Genomic DNA, 10,743 nt, shown 5'->3' on the forward strand with positions numbered 1-10,743 from the left:
AGTAAGTCCATCAGTCCACACAGTTGTCCATGTACCAGTAGAAGATTCGGCAGCTACTGCAGCCCCTGCTTCCTCGGGCGGAACCCCCGGTTGAGGAGATACTCGGAATGCTGCCAAGATATCAGTATCTTTGGTTTGATATTCAGGAGTATAATAAGTCAATTTGTAATCTTTAACACCAGCTTTGAATCCAACACTTGCTTTAGTCTCTGTTTTTGGTGACATAAGTCCCTCCCTACCACTCATGAATTAAGAATTCTCACAACGACAAGGTCTACTCGACATGTACATGTATTAGGCGCGAATGAAATCTTTCACAGGACAGGAATCCTTCACAAAATTATCAACTAAATATTATCAATTATCAATTAATTAAAATGGTTCATGTTCATTATTAGACCATGGTATTTGATTCGCCAAATACATCATTATTGTATACTCTTTCATATGTATGGCGCAACCCAATCTTTGTTTTGCAAATTCTCTCTTATTTTTTGAATCTAAATAGAATAAGAAATTCACTCTTGACAGCGATACATGTTGTATATGTAAATAAATCCTAGAAGGGAAAATAGGCGGAAATCAATAAATATGCTGATAAATAAGGAACAACGGCCAATAAGATAGAAATGATGAATCATAAACAGAGTTCAGGTTCGAATTCCATAGAGAATTTGTATGGGATTGTCTATAATGATAGATAAATAAAACACTTACTTATGATTCTTATTCATATTCTTGATATTTTTTCCTTGAATAAAGGGTTGGTTGAACTTCAAAATTAACTCATTGAATAAATAAACGGTTGAATTCGATTTGGCTGTATGGTACCGGCGAAATCGGGCGCTAACTCCCATTTCTATTTCTTATTGAATTAACCGATCAACTTGATATCGGACATTTATTTTCGATTCGATAATTATTCGCAATTAATTTCGACACATTTCATTATTATTATTATATTATGTTATGAGAATCAATCCTACTACTTCTGGCCCGGGTGTTTCCACGCTTGAAGAAAAAAACCTGGGGCGTATTGCTCAAATCATTGGTCCGGTGCTGGATGTAGCTTTTCCTCCGGGCAAGATGCCTAATATTTACAACGCTTTGGTAGTTAAGGGTCGAGATACTGTTGGTCAGCAAGTTAATGTAACTTGTGAGGTACAGCAATTATTAGGAAATAATCGAGTTAGAGCTGTAGCTATGAGTGCTACAGATGGCCTAATGAGAGGGATGGAAGTGATTGACACGGGGGCTCCTCTAAGTGTTCCGGTTGGTGGAGCTACTCTAGGACGAATTTTCAACGTTCTCGGGGAGCCTGTTGATAATTTAGGTCCTGTAGATACTCGTACAACATTTCCTATTCATAGATCCGCGCCTGCTTTTATCCAGTTAGATACCAAATTATCTATCTTTGAAACAGGGATTAAAGTGGTGGATCTTTTAGCTCCTTATCGCCGTGGAGGAAAAATTGGGCTATTCGGTGGAGCTGGAGTGGGTAAAACAGTACTCATCATGGAATTGATCAACAACATTGCCAAAGCTCATGGAGGTGTATCCGTATTTGGTGGAGTGGGCGAACGTACTCGTGAAGGAAATGATCTTTACATGGAAATGAAAGAATCCGGAGTTATTAATGAACAAAATCTTGCAGAATCAAAAGTCGCTCTAGTCTATGGTCAGATGAATGAACCGCCGGGAGCTCGTATGAGAGTTGGTTTGACTGCCCTAACCATGGCGGAATATTTCCGGGATGTTAATGAACAAGACGTACTTCTATTTATCGACAATATCTTTCGTTTCGTTCAAGCAGGATCAGAAGTATCCGCCCTATTAGGTAGAATGCCTTCCGCTGTGGGTTACCAACCCACTCTTAGTACAGAAATGGGTTCTTTGCAAGAAAGAATTACCTCTACCAAAGAAGGATCCATAACTTCCATTCAAGCAGTTTATGTACCTGCGGACGATTTGACCGACCCTGCCCCTGCTACAACATTTGCACATTTAGATGCTACTACCGTACTATCAAGAGGATTAGCTGCCAAGGGCATCTATCCAGCAGTGGATCCTTTAGATTCAACGTCAACGATGCTCCAACCTAGGATCGTAGGCGAAGAACATTATGAAACTGCGCAAAGAGTTAAGCAAACTTCACAACGTTACAAAGAACTTCAGGATATTATAGCTATCCTTGGGTTGGACGAATTATCTGAAGAGGATCGTTTAACCGTAGCAAGAGCACGAAAAATTGAGCGTTTCTTATCACAACCCTTCTTCGTAGCAGAAGTTTTTACCGGTTCTACAGGAAAATATGTTGGTCTCGCAGAAACAATTAGGGGGTTTCAACTGATCCTTTCCGGAGAATTAGATGGTCTTCCCGAGCAGGCCTTTTATTTGGTAGGTAACATCGATGAAGCTACCGCGAAGGCTATGAACTTAGATGTGGAGAGCAAATTGAAGAAATGACCCTAAAGCTTTGTGTACTGACTCCTAATCGAATTATTTGGGATTCAGAAGTGACAGAAATTATTTTATCTACTAATAGTGGCCAAATTGGTGTATTACCAAATCACGCCCCTATTGCCACAGCAGTAGATATAGGTATTTTGAGAATATGCCTTAACGATCAACGGGTAACGATGGCTCTGATGGGTGGTTTCGCTAGAATAGGCAATAATGAGATCACCATTTTAGTAAATGATGGTGAGAGGGGTAGTGACATTGATCCGCAAGAAGCTCAGCGAACTCTTGAAATAGCGGAAGCTAACTTGAGTAAAGCTGAAGGCAAGAGACAGGTAATTGAGGCGAATCTAGCTCTCAGACGAGCTAGGACACGCGTAGAGGCTGTCAATGCTATTTCGTTTTCGTAATCGTCGATGCATCAGAATAATCAAAAGAAGCTCCGTTTATACACCTTATTTGGATTCCACCAATTGGATACAATCAAGTGTAATCTGATGCAAGGAAAAAAATACAAACATAAAGTATGAATAGTGGGAGGATAATAGGGAAAGGGTAAAAGATTAATTAAAAAATAGGAAAGGGTGGGTAGAAAAACTTATTAGAGACCATTGACTCCGGTATCTAATAAGTTATACCTACTATTGGATTTGAACCAATGACTCCTGCCGTATGAAAGCAATACTCTAACCGCTGAGTTAAGTAGGTCATTTATCATCACAAAGAAAAAAAAAAGGAAGACCCCTCGCATGGGCATTATAGATGGAATACTACTTCTAAGCAATACCAATCTTTGTCAGTAAAGGGGTCAGAGAGCTATCATATGGGACCATAGAATATCCATCTTGACAAGATATTATCTAGATGTTAAGATATCTATGACAAGGGCTATAGCTCAGTTAGGTAGAGCACCTCGTTTACACGCGCGCCAATGCTTTTTCAGGGGAGTTCATCATGCAATCAACAGAATTGATCTTATTGATAAATCGGTGTCTTACTCCATGGATTCGAGGGAACAAGAGAACAATAGCCTGACAAATCTTTGGTTCGGTCCGATTCAGGTACCAATTTAAAATAGAACCCATCATTGATTTGATAATTGATAAGGTGAATACCTAGTCTATTCAATGCTAGGCATAATGGGTATAAGGACCTCAAAATAACATAACCTCTTTTCGCCCTATGAGCTTTAAGGTGTATGAAGTATCATATTTGACTCTTTGAGCGGAGCGATAGAGACTCAACCTAACTTAGGTTGATCTAGGCCGGAGGCAGACCTACGTCAAGGCAATCCTTCTTTGAAAACACTTTGGTATTGCTCCTGGATCAGAATACAAAAAATGAATCAGAGCACGTGGAACCATCTCGTTATCTTCCTGTCAAGAAAAAGTATGGTGGACTAGCCGATTCTTATATCAGTTAACGAAAGAGCCCAATGCAAAAAAAATGCATGTTGGGTCTTTGAAACAGTTCGAATCATTTAGATAATACTCAGTTTGATCTGTTTTACCGAGAAGGTCTACGGTTCGAGTCCGTATAGCCCTATATATTTTGACATCCGTGTCATTTTGACATTTTTGTGTAGCTCTCATTTTCTCACATTAGTGCTTGTGGCTGGCCCGCGCGGTGGGTTGGCAAAGCAAGTAGTCTTCTGTTTCTGCACAATACTTATTTTTTTTTTATTCCAACCTAATCTAATTCAATTGTTCATCATTCCAATTCTACTGGTCCTTCCTTCCGATACAGACTTTATGCAAGCAAGAAGATTGGGGGCCTGTTTGAACTTGCACGGGCTGGGGATCCTTCTGACTCATCGCTTTGTTGTTCCACAATAACTCCAATGCAGTGCATTGTTTCAGAGATAAAAAATGGACGCTAACCTATAACCTAAACGTATCAACGTTTGCACCCTCTTCTATTTCTATGAGTCTATTTTTGGATTTGGTCTGTCGAATCGTTCAACAACGCCTGATTCCATTAGAAGTATCTTATGCGGATCATTTATGATTCAGCCGATTCTACGACTGTGGTACACTCCATTGTGTAGGTTTACTTCAAAGGAAACAAACCTTTTTATTGTCACGAAACCTAACCCCTTGGGTAGTCTTATCAGATGTTATTAACAAGTATTTCAAATCATTTCAAATCGCGATTTTGAGTCCTAGAAATTGGTCCGAAATGGAATGACTTCTTCAAGACTTCTATTCTAAGTCTAATTAAATAACTCGATTCTTTATTCTCTCTAGGGGGACCATCGGGGGTAGGGAGTACAAGTCAAAAGTCTATAATTTGGTATAGGAATCCATGAGTTGTTATATATCTATTTATATGGAAATATGGAAGTTTATATGGAAATATGGAAGGATTTCTCACAATTTAACAGATTGAATCAAATCAATTAAGTATAAATTTGGGACAAAGGGAGAGAATCTAATTGGCCGATGCATTCTATTTCCGTATCTGTATCGAATCAATAGACAGAATGACGATCCTCTAACCAGACCCTAATGAAAAGAATACATCAACACAAACCAAGTGGAATATACCATAAATCCTAAGATAGAAATCCCTAGGCATTCTACTACATCTGACTATTTGTGTTGTGATATTATAAAAGAAAAAAAAAAAAGAGAGAAAAATTTACCCAAGCCAGGCTTATTATTTATTAGAATTTTTATTCTATTATTATTCAAATTATATTAGAAATTTGATATAATATATATTTATATTATATTAAATATTAATTCAATTTCATATTTTGAATTTTCTGTTAATTTAAATATTAATTAATATATTAATATAACATTGTTATGTTATATATTTATATTTAATATTTTTTTTTTATGATTTTATGAATAGAAATAATATTCATATTATTTTCATATTATTTCAAATAGTCTTTAATTACTTTTTTATTTTAAGAAAATCCGAAACAAAACAAAGTGAGAGAGTTTTTTTGTATAAAAACATAATATGTCTACATCCTGAATGGAATCGAAGTAAATGTAAGTGGGATTCCGTTGGATGAATCTTGAAACGAGACATGATTCATAGCAAACAAATGAAACTACGTGGTTCCACCCTAATTGGTGTTTCGACTAAATAGTTATGAATAAATTGACAATTAAAATTCGAATTGACTAATTCGGTATATTCCACATTAATAGGAGTGCATCTATGTTTCTGCTTCACGAATATGATATTTTTTGGGCATTTCTGATAATATCAAGTGTTATTCCTATTTTGGCATTTTTTATTTCCGGAGTTTTAGCCCCGATTAGTGAAGGACCGGAGAAGCTCTCCAGTTATGAATCGGGTATAGAACCAATGGGGGATGCTTGGTTACAATTCCGAATCCGCTATTACATGTTTGCTCTAGTTTTTGTTGTTTTTGATGTTGAAACGGTCTTTCTTTATCCATGGGCAATGAGTTTCGATGTATTGGGTCTATCCGTATTTATAGAAGCTTTCATTTTCGTGCTTATCCTAATTGTTGGTTCAGTTTATGCATGGCGAAAAGGAGCATTGGAATGGTCTTAACCCCTGAATCCTCAGACAATAAAAAAGAAGGAAAAGGTTACATTGAGACAGTTATGAATTCTATTGAATTTCCGTTACTTGACCGAACAGCCCAAAATTCAGTTATTTCAACTACACCGAATGACCTCTCGAATTGGTCAAGACTCTCCAGTTTATGGCCACTTCTCTACGGTACCAGTTGTTGCTTCATTGAGTTTGCTTCATTAATAGGATCTCGATTCGACTTTGATCGTTATGGGCTGGTACCAAGATCAAGTCCTAGGCAGGCGGACCTAATTTTAACAGCCGGCACGGTAACAATGAAAATGGCTCCTTCTTTAGTGAGATTATATGAGCAAATGCCTGAACCGAAATATGTCATTGCTATGGGAGCTTGTACCATTACAGGGGGGATGTTTAGTACCGATTCTTATAGTACCGTTCGGGGAGTCGATAAGCTAATTCCTGTGGATGTCTATTTGCCGGGCTGCCCACCCAAACCAGAGGCAATTATGGATGCTATAACGAAACTTCGTAAGAAAGTCTCTCGAGAAATCTATGAAGATAGAATTGGGTCTCAACAGGAAAATCGATATTTTACTACCAATCACAAGTTTCATGTTGAGCGAAGTACTCATACTGGAAATTATGATCAAGGATTACTCTACCAGTCCCCATCTACTTCAGAGATACCTTCTGAAGCATTTTTCAAATACAAAAGTTCAGTGTCTTCCCACGAATTATTGAATTAGGAAAGGCAGGATGCTTTTGTGTTGTCCAGGATAACAAGCAGTGGGTCAATCTTCATAAATTTCATCGGCAATTTGAAATACTCATACAAATGTGGGAGAGATCAAGAAGATGCAGGGTCGTTTATCCGCTTGGCTAGTCAAGCATGAGCTAGTTCATAGATCTTTGGGCTTCGATTACCAAGGAATAGAGACTTTACAAATAAAACCCGAGGATTGGTACTCCATTGCTGTCATTTCATATGTATATGGTTACAATTATCTACGTTCCCAGTGTGCCTATGATGTAGCACCAGGCGGATTGTTAGCTAGCGTGTATCATCTTACGAGAATACAGTATGGTGTGGATCAACCCGAAGAGGTATGCATAAAAGTATTTGCCCCAAGGACGAATCCTAGAATCCCGTCTGTTTTCTGGATTTGGAAAAGCGCAGACTTTCAAGAGCGGGAATCCTATGATATGTTGGGAATCGCTTATGAGAATCATCCACGCCTGAAACGTATCTTGATGCCCGAAAGTTGGCTAGGCTGGCCTTTACGTAAGGATTATATTACCCCCAATTTCTATGAAATACAAGATGCTCATTGAATGATAAGATGAATGATAAGAAACTAATCTTCACTTATACGACTCCAGATATTCAAGGAATCTTTTTACGTTCTGTTCTAGATGAAACGGAGTAACTGGCCTTTCATTCGTACTATGGATGGGCTGCTAAAGAAGCTTCATTTAGATTCTCAAATTTTGAAGAGTCCCATTTCAGATGAGCAGAGCCTGTAGGATGAATCAAAAGAGTTCTGCACCATGAACTTTGTACCGCGCGCATCGCTTAGATGGGGCCACGGAAAGCTGCATAGAAGGGAGTGAATAAATGGGAAAGTGAAGAAATAGAATATGAAATAAAATCGTAAATTCTGAAATAAAAAAAGAAAAATTCAGAAATTAAATAAAATAAAAAAGGATCGGATTTTTTGGACTGTCTCTGAAATGAACCCTGCCTTTTCCTATCCTTCAACTCCTCCAGACTAGTCTTTTAGGGTTTTCGACCAACTAACTTCGACTTCGGATATGTATGAAGTATTAACATTCTTTTTGTGCGGGAAGAGATACAGTATGAACAAACAAACAAAAAAGAGGAGGGAACGGAATCCAATTATTTTCTTTACTCATATCTTTACCCATCTACTCGTTTTTTACCCATCTACAAGACGGAGGCGTCTATCTATACATCTAGATGTAGATGGATAAATATGTATTATGCTCTGGACTATTAACGCATATAATATTAAATAATATTAATATGGGTTCTGACTCTATTGATTTATTTGTATGAGTATCTTATCTATTCGATACATTAACCACGTGCCAGGAACCAGATTTGAACTGGTGACACGAGGATTTTCAGTCCTCTGCTCTACCAGCTGAGCTATCCCGACCATTCTCGATGCATGATCCTACTAAAAGAAAAAGAAAGCTTGGGCCTATGTCAATGAAAGGGACTCAAAAAGCATTAACTTACCTAAATAAAGTCGGTAATTTGTTGGATCTTCAAAAAGGAGACTTTGTAAATGTAAGTGTAAGAGTAATGATATGAACTGTGAAAGGTTCCGTAATGGAGATTCTTTGCCCATCCATATATGGATGGGCATTTGTACGTATATCATATCTATCACAGTGAGAAGAGAGAAAGATTTCTGGCCGGATCCATTTGTGAAAGAGTAGAGTAAGTGAAAAACATATCTAATTTTGAACCACTGATAAAAAAAAAAGAGGATAAATGCTTAGGGAGTCAAATAGGCCTTTTATTGGGGATAGAGGGACTTGAACCCTCACGATTTCTAAAGTCGACGGATTTTCCTCTTACTATAAATTTCATTGTTGTCAGTATTGACATGTAGAATGGGACTCTATCTTTATTCTCGTCTCACTCGATTAATCAATCCTTAAAAAGATCTATCAGACATCCTTAAAAAGATCTATCAGACTCTGGTGTGATAGTCGATTTGATCACTGACTATTCGATTCTTCCTTCTGCTTCTGAAATTATTATTCTGAAATTTTTAGAGAAAAAAAAATATGGATTCGGGTCGTGATTAATCTTTGATATTTCAGTACGTATACGTACATATCTAGGGTCATCCCACTCTGGAGTTTCGATAGAAGGATTCTTCTACCAATGTAGTAAAGTCAACCCCATTCGTTAGAACAGCTTCCGTTGAGTCTCTGCACCTATCCTTTTTTTTTTCTGAAAACAGGATTTGGCTCAGGATTGCCCATTTTTAATTCCAGGGTTTCTCTGAATTTGGAAGTTACCACTTAGTAGGTTTCCATACCAAGGCTCAATCCAATCAAGTCCGTAGCGTCTACCAATTTCGCCATATCCCCCTCCCTCTTCCTTATGAGAAAGAAATCACATTGTGACCCCCCCTTCTTTTCTTTCATTTATCTTGGAGCCGTTGAATTCATTAGATACAGGCCCTTATTCCTATATCAAAGAGGTGTGTCCCTATTATATTTCTTGACCAGCTTCTTTCATCCCTATCGGAGTGGCGGGCCCATATTTGATATGATCCAATCAGAAATGATTCTATCATTGATGTATCCGCAATTCAATATGGATGGATATATCCCACGTCACATATATATATATGTCTTTACACCCCTTATTTTTTTAGCGCTATTTGGAATACTGGAACGGTCGATATTCATTCTTTTTTTATCGTCTTATCCCCTCCCTTTCCGAATGAAACCAGAGGAATGTCTCATTATGCTCTGGACTGCAGCCTTATCTTTATCTTATCCTTTCCTTTATCTTATCCTTTCCTTAGGAAGGATCTCCTATACTATAGGAATTCCTATAGTGTAAATAAATAGAATTTCTAAATTTCTATAACTATATATAGAATATATAACTAAGCTAATTTTTATTTTTTAGTTTATTTTATTAAGATTAAGTAATTAATATTACTAATATTACATAATCATAATATAATCTAATTAATATTAATAATATAATATATTAATATTATATTATTATTTATTATTACATAACAACATTAATATTAATAATTACATTATTAATATTAATGTTGTCATAATTAATATTATATTCTATTTAATATTAATATTGTATTATTAATATAATATTGATATTGTATTTATATAATTGTATTTGTATTTATATAATTGTATTTATATATATATATATTATATATAATAATAATAATTAATAATAATTATAATAATAATAAAAACAAACTACTCTTTATTTATTTATTATAATTATATTAATTATTAATAATAGATATTAATAATAGATAAATAAATAGATAAATAAAATAAAAAAATAAATAAATAGCTAATTACTAATAGCTAAGTCCCAGTAGTTTCCCGAAATCCTATGCACTATTTCTGTTATGTGAGCCCGCTTAGCTCAGGGGTTAGAGCATCGCATTTGTAATGCGATGGTCATCGGTTCGATTCCGATAGCCGGCTTTTCCATTTATTCGATTTTTTCCATGATTGATATTGATATTGATAATGTCTCCTTGAGATCAAGAGAAATTGAAAAGACTTTTCAATTTTCTCCAAATGTCGGGTCAACATAGTATGTTACGGGAACTCCCAACTATGAATAAAAAAGAATAAAAAATGGATTGAAGCTGTTAGATCTCTACAGAACAAGAAAGGGATACTTAACTTCCTATATATAACTATATAAAATAATCTGGTTATTGAGACAATTCATCTCATTCTTCTTTATAGTATTTCAGCGAGTTTAGCTTCGTTTATCGTTTAGTTCAGTCTTAATTTTTTTATTCTGTGAAATCCAATTTCAATAAAATAAGGAGTCTTTATGTCTCGTTACCGAGGGCCTCGTTTCAAAAAAATACGCCGTCTGGGGGCTTTACCGGGACTCACTAGTAAAAGACCTAGATCCGGAAGTGATCTTAGAAACCAACCGCGTTCCGGGAAAAGATCTCAATATCGTATTCGTCTAGAAGAAAAACAAAA

At 36.3% G+C, this 10,743-nt stretch overlaps 2 non-coding genes across 2 annotated transcripts; one reads left to right on the top strand and one right to left on the bottom strand.

Annotated features, from left to right (window-relative positions):
• Positions 1-8,092: 8,092 nt before the first annotated feature.
• On the bottom strand, positions 8,093-8,165 carry TRNAF-GAA (transfer RNA phenylalanine (anticodon GAA)). The gene has a single exon. It is a non-coding gene; the product is annotated as a tRNA-Phe (tRNA).
• Positions 8,166-10,151: 1,986 nt separating this feature from the next.
• On the top strand, positions 10,152-10,224 carry TRNAT-UGU (transfer RNA threonine (anticodon UGU)). The gene has a single exon. It is a non-coding gene; the product is annotated as a tRNA-Thr (tRNA).
• The last annotated feature ends 519 nt before the right edge of the window (positions 10,225-10,743 follow it).

Source organism: Aristolochia californica, unplaced genomic scaffold (assembly GCF_029961685.1).
Source record: "Aristolochia californica isolate CCGP_79_NKW_82.1479 unplaced genomic scaffold, dmAriCali1.0.hap1 SCAF_519, whole genome shotgun sequence".
Classification (NCBI taxonomy): Eukaryota; Viridiplantae; Streptophyta; class Magnoliopsida; order Piperales; family Aristolochiaceae; genus Aristolochia; species Aristolochia californica.